The sequence below is a fragment of the Lynx rufus genome, unplaced genomic scaffold, assembly GCF_022079265.1.
Source record: "Lynx rufus isolate CCGP_SWC_20201006 ecotype Redwood Valley unplaced genomic scaffold, mLynRuf1.p SCAF_11, whole genome shotgun sequence".
Classification (NCBI taxonomy): Eukaryota; Metazoa; Chordata; class Mammalia; order Carnivora; family Felidae; genus Lynx; species Lynx rufus.
Window position 1 is genome coordinate 7,121,497 of NW_025814825.1, and position 15,460 is coordinate 7,136,956.

Genomic DNA, 15,460 nt, shown 5'->3' on the forward strand with positions numbered 1-15,460 from the left:
ACATCTTAGGAAAGTCAGAAACATGCCCAAAGATAGCTGAGCTCAAAGAAGTTGAATTTAGGCATTAGTTCACCAGCAGACTATCAGGGTTTGTTTGTGTGTTTTTTTGAATTTGGTTAACATCTCTTCTTATAGTTTCTAAACCACTGGGTGTCAGAGATCTGTTTCTGAAAGGTCTAAGGAACTCTCTGAAGACCCAGAAGCCCTGGGGCAATGCAACAGCACATTGTCTTTGCCAAGAATTTCTGAGCATTTGAGGGCTGTTGCTTTATTTTGCTATGTAACACCCCCTGTGAACTAGTTTTTCAAATTAAAATGTACTTTTCCTAGTTGCCCAAAATGACTGAGGGACAAGGTAAGAGACAGTTTTATGAACCGTACTATTTATTTGGTGTAAGGATGTTATTGAGGACGGGGGTTATTACATGGCACAGTCAACTCTACAAGAAGTCTCCAGAGAGATTCCTGCCTGACTTTATCCTCCACAATCATTATGGTGCTCCTGAAAAATTGTACAGTTTCTATCATATAGATACTGGGAAATGTGTAACTGACCACAATGTTTCCCTTTTAGAGTTGATTACTGTAAAGCTCAGTCAAACTTATTTTCTACGGCAAGCATGTTGGTTTCATAATATCCATTTTACAATTAAACTTATTTCTAACTCAATTTTATATATATATATCCCTGTTTTATGTTCTTTTTAATTTCTTTTTTTTCCTTTGATACCTTTCCCAATTCATATGAGCAGTCTTAAATTTTTTATGGAACCATATGGAGAATAAATAAGTAAATAACTAAGAGCTACTCCACATTTCAACTCTCCCCTAGTTTAAAATTTATTAGAGTAGAGAAGGAATTTTCTCTGTTTCTCTCCTTTTATCTTCCACTCCTTTAGCTGGGTTTCTTAGTGCCCAGCCTTTAATCTTTCACTGCATTGTTTATCATTTTTGATGGTACAACATTATTGTTATGATTATTATTAGAGAGTCCACTATCGACAAGGACACAGCATATATTTCCACTTCAAAAACAGTTCCTGTTCAAAAGAACACAGATAAATATAACTCTCAAGTAAGCTAGTAGAATAGTCTTGTAACTTCTAGAAAGAGTGAAAACCGCTGTGCACCCCAGGCGTTCTCAGGAACATGGTGACAAATAAGAAGGCAGATTTCACTTTGAAACTGTGAACAGTGATGCTTCTTTTACTGATTAAGTATCAGTAATCCCATTGACCCCATTAACCCTATCTGCAAGTACACTTTGAAGTGCTGAAGATAGGCTTATAAAATTGCACTCTGAGTACTGCTATGCCAAGCGATTTATCACAGTGTGTCATGGTGTGCATCTTGACCTGACGTTAAAAAATAAATAAATAAATAAAACCTCGCATCTTCAAATTGGGATTGATTTTTATGCCAAGAATATTATTCTCTGGCTCTCAGATGGCCTTGGCCTAATAGGCAGCAAGATGATAGGGCTGATGTTGGGGGAATGCATTTGGAAACTGGGGTCAGGGTAATCTTGACCATAAGCAGATCTGAGGGTAAAAATATTTTGAAATATCCTCTTTTCTTGATAGTTGTTAGAGTTATTGCGTCCCTTCAAAGAAGATACGTAGTTCAAAGAATACGCGAACCATAGAAAATTCAGTGGCAATGAACTCCAAGATATAATGAGAGTGTAGTAGAGAGAAATAGCTTACTTCATGATTACTCTACTCAACTAATTTTCCAAACCAGAAGTCTTTGATTATCCTCAATACTTCCCCCACACTCCCAACCTACAACCATTGTTAAACACTTTTCATTTGGCCTCCTTGTGTCTTTGAATCTATCCAGCTTCTTTGACGCAACTACCACTCCTTCAATTCAGGAAATGGGTTCAAATCATAGTTTTGTTTTTTACTTACACTCCAGCTTCTTCTTTTGAGCAAAGTAGCTACTGGGGTTAGCAGTAATTGAATCTTTCTCTCTCGGGGGAATCCAGACAAGGATAGCTGAAACTGGTTTTCTCCTTCATGGGCAAAAACCATTGAATTTCAGGAAGAGGATCTGAATGTAGCAGATCTTAGACTCTTGACAAAAGTTTCAGATCAGCCCTATATAAGCTTGCCTTATTTCTTCAGTCCTCAATAAACCTAGGTAGAGATGAATGGTTAAGCTAAGTTTTCCCACTCTTGAGGTGGGAATATTCAAGGAAACTGGGAGTGACTGGTAGCCATCTTCTAGTATACTGCTGGTCCAGGGAATATGGGAGACTTTACCTTTGCTACTTATAGGCTTATAGGGTGGTCCAACTATCATACCTGAATATCAGTGATCTGACAAAGAAGAAGATAAAAAATTTAGGGGGCCCAGCAGCCAGAGAGAAGTACATCAAGTAGATCTGCTAAAAGAGACTATTAACAATTTAACAGCAAGAAAAATTATAAACACACTTAAGGAGATTGAACAAAACCCTCCAATTCTTTACATTTAAAACATTGCCATATTTTAGAGTCAATTTTTAGTTGTATCTCAAATTAATACCTTGGAAGATGAGGTAAAAGGAATAGTTTAAAGCTGTGATGATAAAAAAAGATATAGATGATGCATCTAGAACAAACGTGGATAACTACTGTTCCAGGAAAAGAAAAAGGATCAGATGAAGGACAGGCAATTGCCTAAACAAATAATAGGGGCAAAAAAAAAGTCCTCACACTGGATAAATCCTTGAATTACAGATTGAGAGAATGCACCAATTTGGGCAGATTGGATAAGAAAAGATACATTTTTGCATATAGGTTGGCAAAACTTTGAATTCTAAGAATACATAGAAACTCTTAAGCATGCAAATGAAGAATAAATACCTATGGGATACAGAGAAAATATTTTTATGTTTCTGCACAGTTAGGGCTTTTTGAATAAGTTTGATTGAAATATGGGGTCTGCCCTAAAATACAAGCCTGGAAGTTAACTTGTAGATAGATAGTAAGAACTCCAGAGATATTTACCTCTGCAGAGGTAGGAGGTGTGTACTTATATTTCAAGGGGGAATGACACAGGACTGGAGAGAAATCCATAAGCTGCAAAGTTAGAGGCTCTTGTCTTATCTTTTCCCTGGAGAAATTTATTTACATTCCAAAGGGTTAAAATGAGAACACAGAATCTTTTCATTACTTTCCCAAGGAGACAAGCTCAAAATGAGAAAGTAAACATCTTCCTTTTTCTTCTATGTAAATGTAGAAATCCATATTTTCAACAGCCTTCACTGACAACGGAGACACTGTATGTATAGGGTGACATTTAACTTTTATAGTACTGCCCCAGAAGGGATAAATTGGAGCACATAGGGGCCGACACATTATTTACTTTAAATAAATAATAATCTGCTCTCCCCCCGGAAGCCTCCTGTATGCATTCTGGATAATATTTATATATAAGCATTAAAAGAATTAATAGTACCAACAAAAGAAAATAATTTAACTAGCTTCAGATTTCCCATCTGAAGTATTGGAAGCTACAAGATAATAGATTAACCATCTTCTGTATCTTAAGAACCTATTACTCTCTTAAAGAGTGACAGAACACTACTTTTAGATATATAAGAATTGAGAAAAAACATGATCCATTTACTCAATCAGAGGAAAATATTCAAAAAGGGACTTAAGAGCAACCACAACCAAATTAGAACACAAATTTCAAGATGGGGAAGAAAGGACAATGACAGAAGTAAGTGGTGAGCAATGAATGATGCTTTCAATAAACATACACATATATACATATAAAGTTAATGATTATATCTAACTTGATAAAGGCTAGACTGTTTGGAAATGGGTGATATAAATGTTAAACAAGAATTCTTTGAACAAGAGAGATATACTGCAAAGGTAATTCTAAAAAAATGTTAAAAGTATGAATGACTCTAGAAAAACATAGAAGTTGACACAGTGGGAAATGAGAATTATAAAAATATTAACACTTTTCAAACATGGGTAGGATGTTAGAGGGTAAGTGATAAGGAAATACAGATTTGTAAAAGTCTCATCTGAAAGTGGGAGTACAAATTAAGAGATCTAGAGACTTTTGGTGGAGGAAGTAGTCAGTATCTGGTTTTCAGAGAATAGAAAAAATAAAGTATATGTGGGGCATGGGGAAAGGTAAGAAACCTGTAGAAAGAATGTAATACAATACAATACAATACAATGCAATACAATACAATACAATACACCACACCAGAGCTCCACATTTACAGAGGAAAAGCTGGAATGAATACCTTCTGGAAATGAATAAATACTTGATCAACCAAAAGAGAAAATAAAAAGCAAAAATATAAAATGATATATTAACAGAAGGATGAACAAAATGGAATTAAGTATGTTAGCCATTATACTAATCTTAATGGGTTAAATTCTACCATTAAAAGACATCCTGTCAGGTTAATTTTAAAAATAGAACTGGGATAAGTAGCAATAAAAGTGAAAAAACAAGTTGATTAAATAAAAAATAAAAAGCTAAAACAAACAAAATGTTTTCTTAATGTAATGATGGAAAGATTGGAATTTGCTATATCTGCAAATGATACTAATGTGAATGTGTTAAATTCGATGGTAAAACAATATCTGTCAGACTGACTTGAAAAGTAGAACCAGAATAAAGATTAACTAGAGTGACTAGCAACTTGATCAAACCAAATTAAAAACAGAAAATAACTCAGATGCGGATCTTGAGAAATTTAACAGAAGACCATGGGGGAAGGGAGGTGGAAAAATAGATACAAATAGAGAGGGAGGGAGGTAAAGCACAAGAGACTCTTAAATACAGAGAACGAACTGAAGGTGGATGGGGGGTGGGGGAGAGGGAAAATGTGTGATGGGCATTGAGGAGGGCACTTGTTGGGATGAGCACTGGGTGTTGTATGTAAGCCAATTTGACAATAAATTATATTAAAAAATAAAAAGAAAGTAACAAATGAAAAATAAATAATAGACAAAAATTGATAGAAGAGAATCATATATATCAATAATTACGCTAAATATTATGAACTGAATTTTCCCATTAAAAGATATAATCTGACTTATTAAAAAAACCCCACCTATATGTTATTTACCAAACAAAATTAAAACAATATAACTGCAGGATAAGACTGAAATGTCTAGAAGTGTTAAGAAGAGACACTTTATAATGATAAGAAGTACAAATGATGAAAAAGGTAGATTCAAGGTAAGTCAGTTTGCACCAAGCAATATAAAAACTAAATATGAAGGAAATACCTTTAAAAACACAGGGATAGCTTGTTAAATATATCACTATAGAGGAATACATCAATATATCATTTTCAGAATTTAGAGATCCTGCACAACATTCCACAGAAATAGAAATGTAATGCTTTTAGGACTTGCAAAATAGTTGATAAATTGGACTTTCTTATTATTACTTAATAATAATGGAATTATTTATTATTTACAGGCATATATATAGAATCTTACTGTGTCTTAAAGGGAAACATCTCAACAGATTTTAAAATAGAAATTTTATAGGCTTTATATTTTTTTATCACAATCCAATAAAATTGGAAATAAGTAATGTAAAGGTGAATATAAAAACCTTAATGACACGGAAATTAAGAAGTACATTTCAATATGACTTTTGGTTCAAGGAGGATTAAAACTGAACTTACAAACTACTTAGAAAGTAAAAAAAAGTCAAATCCTTCATGGCAGAATCTTTGCGACACAAAAAAGTTACTGTAAGAAGACTTACAGTTTAAATATCCCATTTTTAAAGAAGAAAGAAATAGTAAGAGAACTCAGTTTTAATCTAAAGAAATTATAATAAAACAGTTAAGCTAAAAGAATAAAGGAGCAAGGGATTTTTAAAGAAAAATAATCTAAAATTACAAAATACGAGCTAATTCTCTCAAAAGAATTGAAAGGATTCTGGTGCTTTCTTTGTTGTATTTTTGGAAAACCAATTATTAAAAAAAACAGCACAAAATGCCTCTTTAAGTTTGGCTAAGAAAAAGGAGAGGAAGCACAACTATTTATAAAATGAGAAATAAAAAATGATGTAATTTACTGGGAAAGATTAAAAGAATAATAAACAACTTTATTACAACTCTCTGGAAGTGAATTTGAAAACCTAGAGGAAATGTTTCTAGAGAAATTAATTATTGGATTTGGTGAAAAATACATCCTTACCACCCAAACACATAATCAGTCGACATCATACACACACCTCAAATTTAAAATATTTAGAAGAAAATATGGAAGAATATTTTTACCACTTTGAGATAGAGGAAGATTTTTTAAACATGACCAAAAAATAGCAGACTTTAAAGAAAATGATTTATAAGCTGAAGTATAATAAAATTTGTAATTGTAGTTTCTCAATTATATATGCATGAATAAGCATGCATACACAAGCCACAGATTGGGAGAGAGATTTGTGTTAATCTAAAGGATTAAGATCCACAATAAAGAGAGCCAGAAAATCAGTTTGAATAACTTAAACAACATAAAAGAAAAGGAAGCAAATTGTGTGATCAAATTACAGAAGAGGTAACTTCTGGTGGCTAATAAACATATGAAAAATGCTTAACCTCATTAGTACTTAGAGACATGCTAATGAAACCACAATTGAATATCATTTCACACTCATCAAACTTGCCATATTACAAAAATTTAACCATAACAAATGTTTGTGATAATGTGGAGCAAGAGAAACTCTTCTACATAATTGGTGGGAGTGCATATTGAGAAACTGTCATTCAGTAATTAAGCAATTATTAGAAACCCTAAAATCCAGTATTTCTATGTCTATGTATATAATTTTGAAAATTTCTCACACATACTCAGAAGGAGATGAGCACAAGAATGATCATGGTAACGTTTAGAATTATAGAAATTTGGAAACAACTCAAGTGTTTCTTAATAAGAAAAGGATCAGAGAATGCTAAATCATACTATATTGCAGATAAAATGAGAGTAAATTAGAACTACATAGTTAAATCTTGATGAGTGTCAAAAGCATAGTGCAGTGCAAAAAACTGAAGTTCAGGAAAAAGATATATGTAGTTTTAATACATTTATTCAAAAATTTAAAATGCAAAAAACAATACTATATATAGCTTAAGAATAAATGTAATGATGAAAGCAGAAGAAAATGCATAGAAATGATACATACCAAATATAAGATAGCGGTTCATTCTGGGAGTGAAAAAAGAAGATGTGATTGGGGAGAGGTACATCTCGGGCTTTAACTATATTGTTTGTATTTTATGTTTTAAGATAGATGTTATGAATTTTTACTTTATTTTTATACATATATGTGTGTCTAAAATATTTCATATTACAATTTGAAAAGACATATTTTACCATATAGATATTTAATTGCTCTGTATGGTAGAGATACCACAAACAAAGTCAATAAACCAGAGGTAGATTTGTAAAATATATTTGCAACACAGATGACAAGCGATTAACACATATCATATAGAAAGAGACCTTACAAATTGACAATGAAAAGATGAATGATCCAATAGAAAATTTGACAACAGTAAATGAATAATCAATTAATAAAGAGCAATTCATCTGACCAACACACATAAGACAAGATGGTCATACTCAAAAGTGGTCAGGGAAATGCGTATTAAATGTGCTTTATTGGGGCATCTGGGTGGCTTAGTTGGTTAAGCGATCTCTTGATATGGGCTCAGGTCGTGATCTCATGCTTGGGATTTTCTCTCTCTCCCTCTCTCTCTGCCTCTCCCCCGTTTGCACGCACTCTTTCTCTCTCTCTCAAAATAAATAAATAAACAAAAAAATGTTGCTTTATTGTTATCACACAAAAATTAAACAGGGTAATGCTATTTGTTCGCAGGCATGCAGCAAAAAGTAGTTTTGTGCCTTAGGGGTGGAAATATTGTTATAGTCCTTTCAGAAAGCAATTTGGTAACATTGGAAGGGTCAAGCCAAGGAAAATGTTATAAAACAAAAGAAAAAAATTATCTGCATATATGCATTACACAAAAAATTATATATACATTATATCTATACACACACATCATAAAACAAGCATGATATAATTACAACAACAAACCACTGGTAGCACAAACAGACAGCAACAAAACAAAACAAATTCCACCTCTAGTACACATTTCCTAGTTGACTTTGGATAACCTTACTGAGCCTCATTGTCCCTGGCCAAAAATCAGAATGGCAATTGCTCTTCTACAGGATTACTGGGTATGGCAGTTCAAGCTAATTTATGAAATGGTTAAATAAACACAACAAAACAAAGTCGCTTAACAAACACAGGTTTATACCTTGTTCACAATACATACCCTGCACTATTTGGCAGATGGCTCTGTATATCATAGTTATTTTGGATCCAGGATGACGGAGGATCCTTTCCAAGGAATATTTCAACGGCCCATTGTGGCTGGGAAAGGGAGCATTTGGGAGGGGATTGATTGATGGTCTCACACAAACATTTAAATGCTTTGACTCAGAAGTCAAACAACCCATTGGCCAGAACTAGTCACGCACAAAAAGACAGGGAAGTGTAAATACTCTCTGGCACCTAACCAAAAGGACAATTAGATAAGGATGAGCTTTATAAGTCTCTACCAAAGTTTTCATGAGGATTAAATGCTCAGTAAGTTTTAGTTCCTCATGACCCTTTGTTTTTTTAGTTGTTTATTATTGTCTGTATAATCACATCATCCCTTTATTCTCTTATGAATCCAATCTGGTCTTTTGCCAGAAATATTTTTCTACAAGATAGCTTTGATGATGACATATCATTGCACTAAACATTTTAGTGAGTCCCGATCCTGACTGAGAAAATTCCCACTACTTTTTGCGATATTCTTGGCATTTCACAGTCTAATATTTAGGTCAATATAGGGAAAGTCTACTATTCATGGATGCCTCAAATCTTTTGGTATCCACTCCACATATTAATAATTCATAGTGTGAATTCTGCCTTCCTAAAATATAATCCCTAACAGCCTACAACTCCCAGTGTCTCTTCCAGCTAGCGTAAAGGCACTCAACTGGGTTTCTGATTCTGATCAGATATATTGTGGATTCTGTGGATAGGAACTCAGAATCCTGATGAATGAGCTACATTTTGGACATTATTTTTTCATATTTTTCTTTGTGTGTCTTGTGTTACAGGGGTTGATTACCAGTTTTATTATAAATAAAGTCATATGAAAAACAAGCTGGCTTATTTGCTCTCCTTTGGGGGACTGAAGAAGAGATCATAAGATTAAGGATTTCATTTTGCATGAGTTCAGCAAGTCTTTCAGAGTCCAGTTTTAGGATTATTTATGCAGTAGTTTTTAAAATAAATATTACTGGAACAATTGGGCATATAAACATGTAATCACTGGGGAAAAATCATTGCAACAGATGTTCTGAATGCTGAGGAAGACAAACTAACATAGGCTCTGGTTTTGGGGCTAGGGTCTGGATTGTACCTCCAGGGGGCTTTAGGTCACATGATTGAGCTGTGTGGAAGATGGGAGAACGTGAAGGGGCAAGTCAACTGATGGAGAAAAAGTGCATCAATCTTGGACACAATTCCTACCTTCATGAATATGATTCAGTTCTTGTGGCAAATGTCCATAAAACTGAAGTCAGTGTACAAATTAGGATGAATGCTGAACAGAGACCACACACACAGAGGTAAAACAGAAATTGAGGAACCACTGTGGAAATAGAGCAGAAATTTACTGAGAAAGGGAACTCGGTTATCAGACAACATAGGCTGTGAAATGAGACATTTGATTCAAGTTTGATTCAAGTTGGAAGTCTCTGAGTCCCCCTGAGTGATGGCCTTGGCTTCAAGGACATCCCAGTAGAGTGTAGAGACAGTTGGTAAGCAATTTTACAGCATAGGATAAATGCAAGAGTTAAGGGAAGGGCAAAGTGTGTTAGAAGTTGAAAGAAAGAAGGGGAAAGCCAGGGAAGATCGCTCTGAGGTGGTGACATGAGTTCATCCTGAAGGCTCTGGGGAGGTAGAAAAGGGAGATGAGTATCGCAAAAGAAATTGAATCACATTCTTACTCTTGGAGAAATTTAGTTGTCCTTTATATTTGGAGAGTGAGCGGTCAAAAGGTATGTAATAAATCTTTATAAAAAATTAAAAACTATTTTGATCAGGTAAGGAGCTGTCATTTTCTTTATGGAATTCATAATTAATGGAGAAAAGGAGGAATGATATAAAATGTGTACAACTATCTACAAATAGAGAAACTTAAGGTACATTGCAAAGGAAAGAAAGGAGGGTTGAAAAATAGAATTACTATTTTTGTATTACCAAGAGTACAGTTTCTAATTTCTGGGCTTCTCTTACAGTATCTTTTGAGGACCGGGCCTTTTCTGACTTCTTGACTTTTCTTCTGTGGATAGAACATTTTCCTTCTGTCTTTCTTATCTGTGAGAATATCTGAAGCCAGAAGGCCTGGAAGGGAATGATTAATGCTTTTGTTGTTCTTTCTGGCTAGACTAGTTTGAATTTGCCTTTTGGAACTGCGGGATATAGTCTCTGACCTTTTATAAATTTTAGCATCTTCCTAGGAAAAGAAATTCTTTCATCTATGTGTGTCTGAAGAACCATCTTTTCCATCCTCAATTTTAAATTTCAGCTTTAAAAATATTCTAAAATGTAGTCTAACACATAAACCCAAGGTCCTCATCATATACTATTGGTTCCAGGTCAGTACTTTTCAAACTTTAATGGGCACATGAATTGCCTGATAAAACAGATTCAATTTCAGTCGATCTGGAGTGAGTCTTCAGATTCTGTATTTCTAAGTTTTGAGGTGATATGGATATTGCTGGTCTGTGAATCACACCTACTACAAGGCATTAGGTGACGGTGTGGATGATATAGGGCAGACCCAGAGGCTGGAACATGCCTTGAGATTTTAGGGCAGAATTCTTGTTCCTCTGTTTTTCCTCTATTCAGCTTGATAAACCCTGAAATCAAACAATTTTTGAAAATTCCCTTTGCTAAAGGCAGAGAGGAAGTTCTTCAGTTTAGGATCTCTGTCTGTGTTCCTGTGTTCAGTCACCAGGTGTTCTGGAGGGTCTTTGTTGAAAGAAACAATGTCTTGTCATTTTCATAGAGTTTTTGGAATCCTGTAACTAACAATTCGATAACTTCAGCATCACAGGAGCTGATGTATATATGTCTCACACATCTCAAAAATGGTCACTCCAAACAAGACGTCTATAAGAAAGAGAACTATCCCTTCCTTCGCTGCAACAATTCCAACCCCAAACCATTATGTAAGAGAATGTGGTATGTTGATAGAGATGGTGGCTAGACATTTTTATGAGAGAGAAGGGAAACCTGCTTGCCCTTATGACTGCCATTAAGTGCAAAAATTTTTCCTGGAGTGTCTTTTCCATATACTTTTTGTTGGCACTCACCACATTTTTGCGTTCATTTTGTACTGGGGATATTCCTCTGTGTCCAGCATCAAGTGGAAAAATATCCACAATCGTATGGATTCCCTATGCCACTCATCCAGTAGCCATCTAAGTATTTATTGGGTTCCTATTATGTTCGAGGCAACATGATAAGCAACTGATACAAAACAGTGAGCAAAACAGATTCTACTCACTGGATACTTACAGTCTAGTTAGTGAGACAAAGCTTAAAAAATCTTAGCACAAACATTTAGCCACAATTGTGGCCAGGGCCTTATTTTCTCTCCTCTTATATTTATCACGACTAAAGCATTAGTTGGGTTCCTTGTTGATAGTAAGAGGAAGAGCAGTCTCTTTAGTAACTAACAACTAACTAGTAACCCAAGCTGACTCACTAAACCTTTTTGAAAATGAGCTCTACAATCATAGAGCCCTGGGTCTTCCTTTCATGAAACAACGCCTCAGACAGAACAGGTGGGCCTTTGCAGATACCCTAGCCAAGACAGCATCAGGAGCTCTAAGGCTGATTCCACATCTTTTATTCATAGCCAGAGCCCATTCTTTTGTCAGCTTGTGCTTTATGCACTTGGCAAATCCTTCCCAAATGCCCCTTCAGAATTTCCCCCTGAGTAGAGATGGCTAGTTCACCTGTTATTCTGCCCTTAGTTTCTATTGACTTCATTTGTATGTTGCATTTTCATGATCAGTACTGCAAAGGGGATCGTGGACAGGGAAGGTGCACTAACAGTTCAGTCTTAGCTGTACTCTGTACTCCACAGGCTATTTGTTCTTGACCCACTTCTCTTTTAAGGTTTCAAAAATATAACATAGTCCTTTTTAGCTTATTTACTTTTCTCAATGTCACTGAAATCATTTTTTTTTTGTATTCACTAAACCTAGTATGTTTAAATTTCCCAATCAGAATTTCCCATAACATCTTCCTATTAATCCTATTCCCCTACTTAAAAAAAAGTTTAATGTGCCTTCAGAACATTTCAATGGAGACTTGATAGATAACAAAAGCTGGGCAATAGTAGGAGAAGGAAAGTGACTGCTTTCCCCAGATGTTTCTCCTGAGATGAAATGGAGAAGGTCCCATTGAAGAACTCAGAAAAGTTCTAGCTCTGGCTAGAGCACAGAGAACCAGGGAGTTTGGGTTGAGATGAGTTGGAGGGGTAAGTAAAATCATGAAGTGTCGTTAAAGATTTTAAATTTTGTACCATAAGCAAAGGGAAGATGTTGAAGGGCTTTGAGCCATGATATAAGGGGGGTTGCATGGGATATTTTTATGTGTATGAATTGTTGAGTTGTGTAGTGACAAACTTGATTTATGTTTCAAGATAGAAAAAAGTTGAAGTTTTCTGAGACAAAGGAAGAGTAGATTATGGCCTGTGACTGTTTCATCACCGTTGTGATCATTTTGACATTGTCTAATCCCAGACAGGATTTTCTGGGGCATAATCTTAGCCCTCCCCAAATACTCAACCGATCTTATTGAAGCCATCCTGAAGAGGAATTGCACTAGGACTCAAGATGCTTCCATCCCATATTCTTTACTAAGAGGTAGTTTTGATCAGGGAAGATGAGAAGTCACTTAAAGTGATAGTGAGAATCAAGTCAGAGACAAGAAGGGGCTCTCTCCACCTCACAAATACTGATGAGAACTGGCCAACCTACCCCCTTATTTGGAAAATTACATGAAAGGAGGATCATAATTGCCCAGAATCACTCATTAAGCATCCACCATGAGCAAAACACATACATATGGCTTGGCATCACAGAACATTTAGTTCACTGTAGTTTGGTGGATGAGACACATAAAAAGAAGCCCATTAACCACTGAGAATTTGCTGTTTGGTGATGGTGGAGAGGGTGTCCATTTTGTTATTCCATCTCATGATTCATGGCTATTGGGTCTTGGCTATGTCCCAGAATCAAGACTAAGTGGCTGGCCCTTGATGATGTCCTTCATTTTTCACTCAAGTCACCTTGTCCATTGGATGGCAAACCATAAATCTACTTCCCACTGTAGGAATGGATATATATATATATATATATATATATATATATATATATATATCAGCTTATATATTATATTCATGGATTTATTGGATTTGTTTCTTTTCTAAAATCAACCCTATACCTTTTGTATTTTGTAAGGCAAAAAAGGAGATTCGTTTCAGCCTGACATGCTTTCTGTGCTTGTATCCTGAGGAATCAATTACTTTGTTACTAATACTCATTTATTAGATAAGCCGGTATAGGTCATAAGGTCTCTTGAAGAGCTCTCTCTCATTACCAGTGCCCTGATTGGGTCAGCAAGAAAGAACCCTGTAGATGTGGCTTATGCCCTTCAGATGCCCAAGGGATATATGGTTAGGAAAAAGGTTCTAAATATCAAAGTTAATCTTGAATGCTTTTAAACTACTCTCTGATTACAGAATGCTAAACAGCCAGCAAAGTTGCCACATTAAACGCAAAAAGGAGAGGAAAAAAAAAATTGCTACCTTTCTGAGACCACTATGCAAATAGTCTTATTGATCTCTGATTTCTTTTTTTAATTTTTTTTTTCAACGTTTATTTATTTTTGGGACAGAGAGAGACAGAGCATGAACGGGGGAGGGGCAGAGAGAGAGGGAGACACAGAATGGGAAACAGGCTCCAGGCTCTGAGCCATCAGCCCAGAGCCCGATGCGGGGCTCGAACTCACGGACCGCGAGATCGTGACCTGGCTGAAGTCGGACGCTTAACCGACTGCGCCACCCAGGCGCCCCATGATCTCTGATTTCAAAGAGGATAGGACCTGGATTTTTCCACAGATGAAGACTAAAAACTTCCAGTTAAGGCTGTCCGAGGCAGCTTCTCAAGACTGCAACTGAGTAATGAAGAACCCACTAGCACAGCACTGTTGTTTCACAAGTTCAACATTATCGCAGTGATTTAGGAAGTCGAGCAAGTGAAGCCTGGGAACGACCAAATCAACAAGGCACACTCAGGCCCATGTGGGTGTATTCATGGCATTTGTCATGCGAGAGAGACTTTGAGAGAAAGCCGAAGACCCGCTTTGTAACCAGGAAAAATGCTTCCGTTTCTTAGGCTGGAGAGAAACTGGACAGATGTCTCAGACAAAGAGAGTTGGAGTGTATTTTTCCCTTGAAATCTTTTGGTTTTGCTGATCCTGTAATTTTTGTCTCATGACTTATGTTTTACTACCACTTGAATGATTGCAGAACTTCCCTGTTTCCTAATAACTGACCGCACCACCCTTCTTTTCTTACGAGGAGTTGAAAAAACAATTATGTTACTTGAGCAATGAATAATACATGGACACGAAAGTTTTGAACGAGCAATTTCCACTTTTTCAAGAGGTTCCCCACCCAAAACAACTGGTTGAAATTATTGTTTTCAGGGACTAGACATCTATGGCCTATGATTCCCCATTTTTAGCTGTGCTTTAGGTAGATGGATTCTGAATCATTGACAAATGTGCAGCTTTGACACGGAGGTGAGAACTCAATAAGACCTTGATAATCTGCTAAGCCTACATCAACTGGGTCTCTCCTTTGCTAAGTGTTTTAGTCTTTTTGTAATCAGTGCCCTTTTAGTTGCATGCAATCACCCTATAATTAAGTGACATGTGTTTGTCATGAATTCCTTTGTGAAAAATCGATAAAGAGGAAAAATTAACTTTGGGTGGGAGGGATAGTTAATGGGGGGGGGGATAAAGCCCAGGACACCAAAAGAAAGAAAACCTGGGTTGCATTCAATATTTGTAAATCATATTACATATGGAGACTGTTTATTCCAGCTTTCTTTGATTCCTAGCTTTTATCACGTCCATTTGTGTATGCCAAGATTAATACATTGGTGTTCCGGTGGATGTTCATTTGAATAGCAGTGAACCTTGACTATAAAAAAAAAAAAAAAAAACACTAAAAATGCATAATGAGATCTAAAAAAATTACATGAAAGAAAGATTATTACTAACAACTTCATTAACTTTGTTTTCTTTTTTAAACCTAAAGATGAAA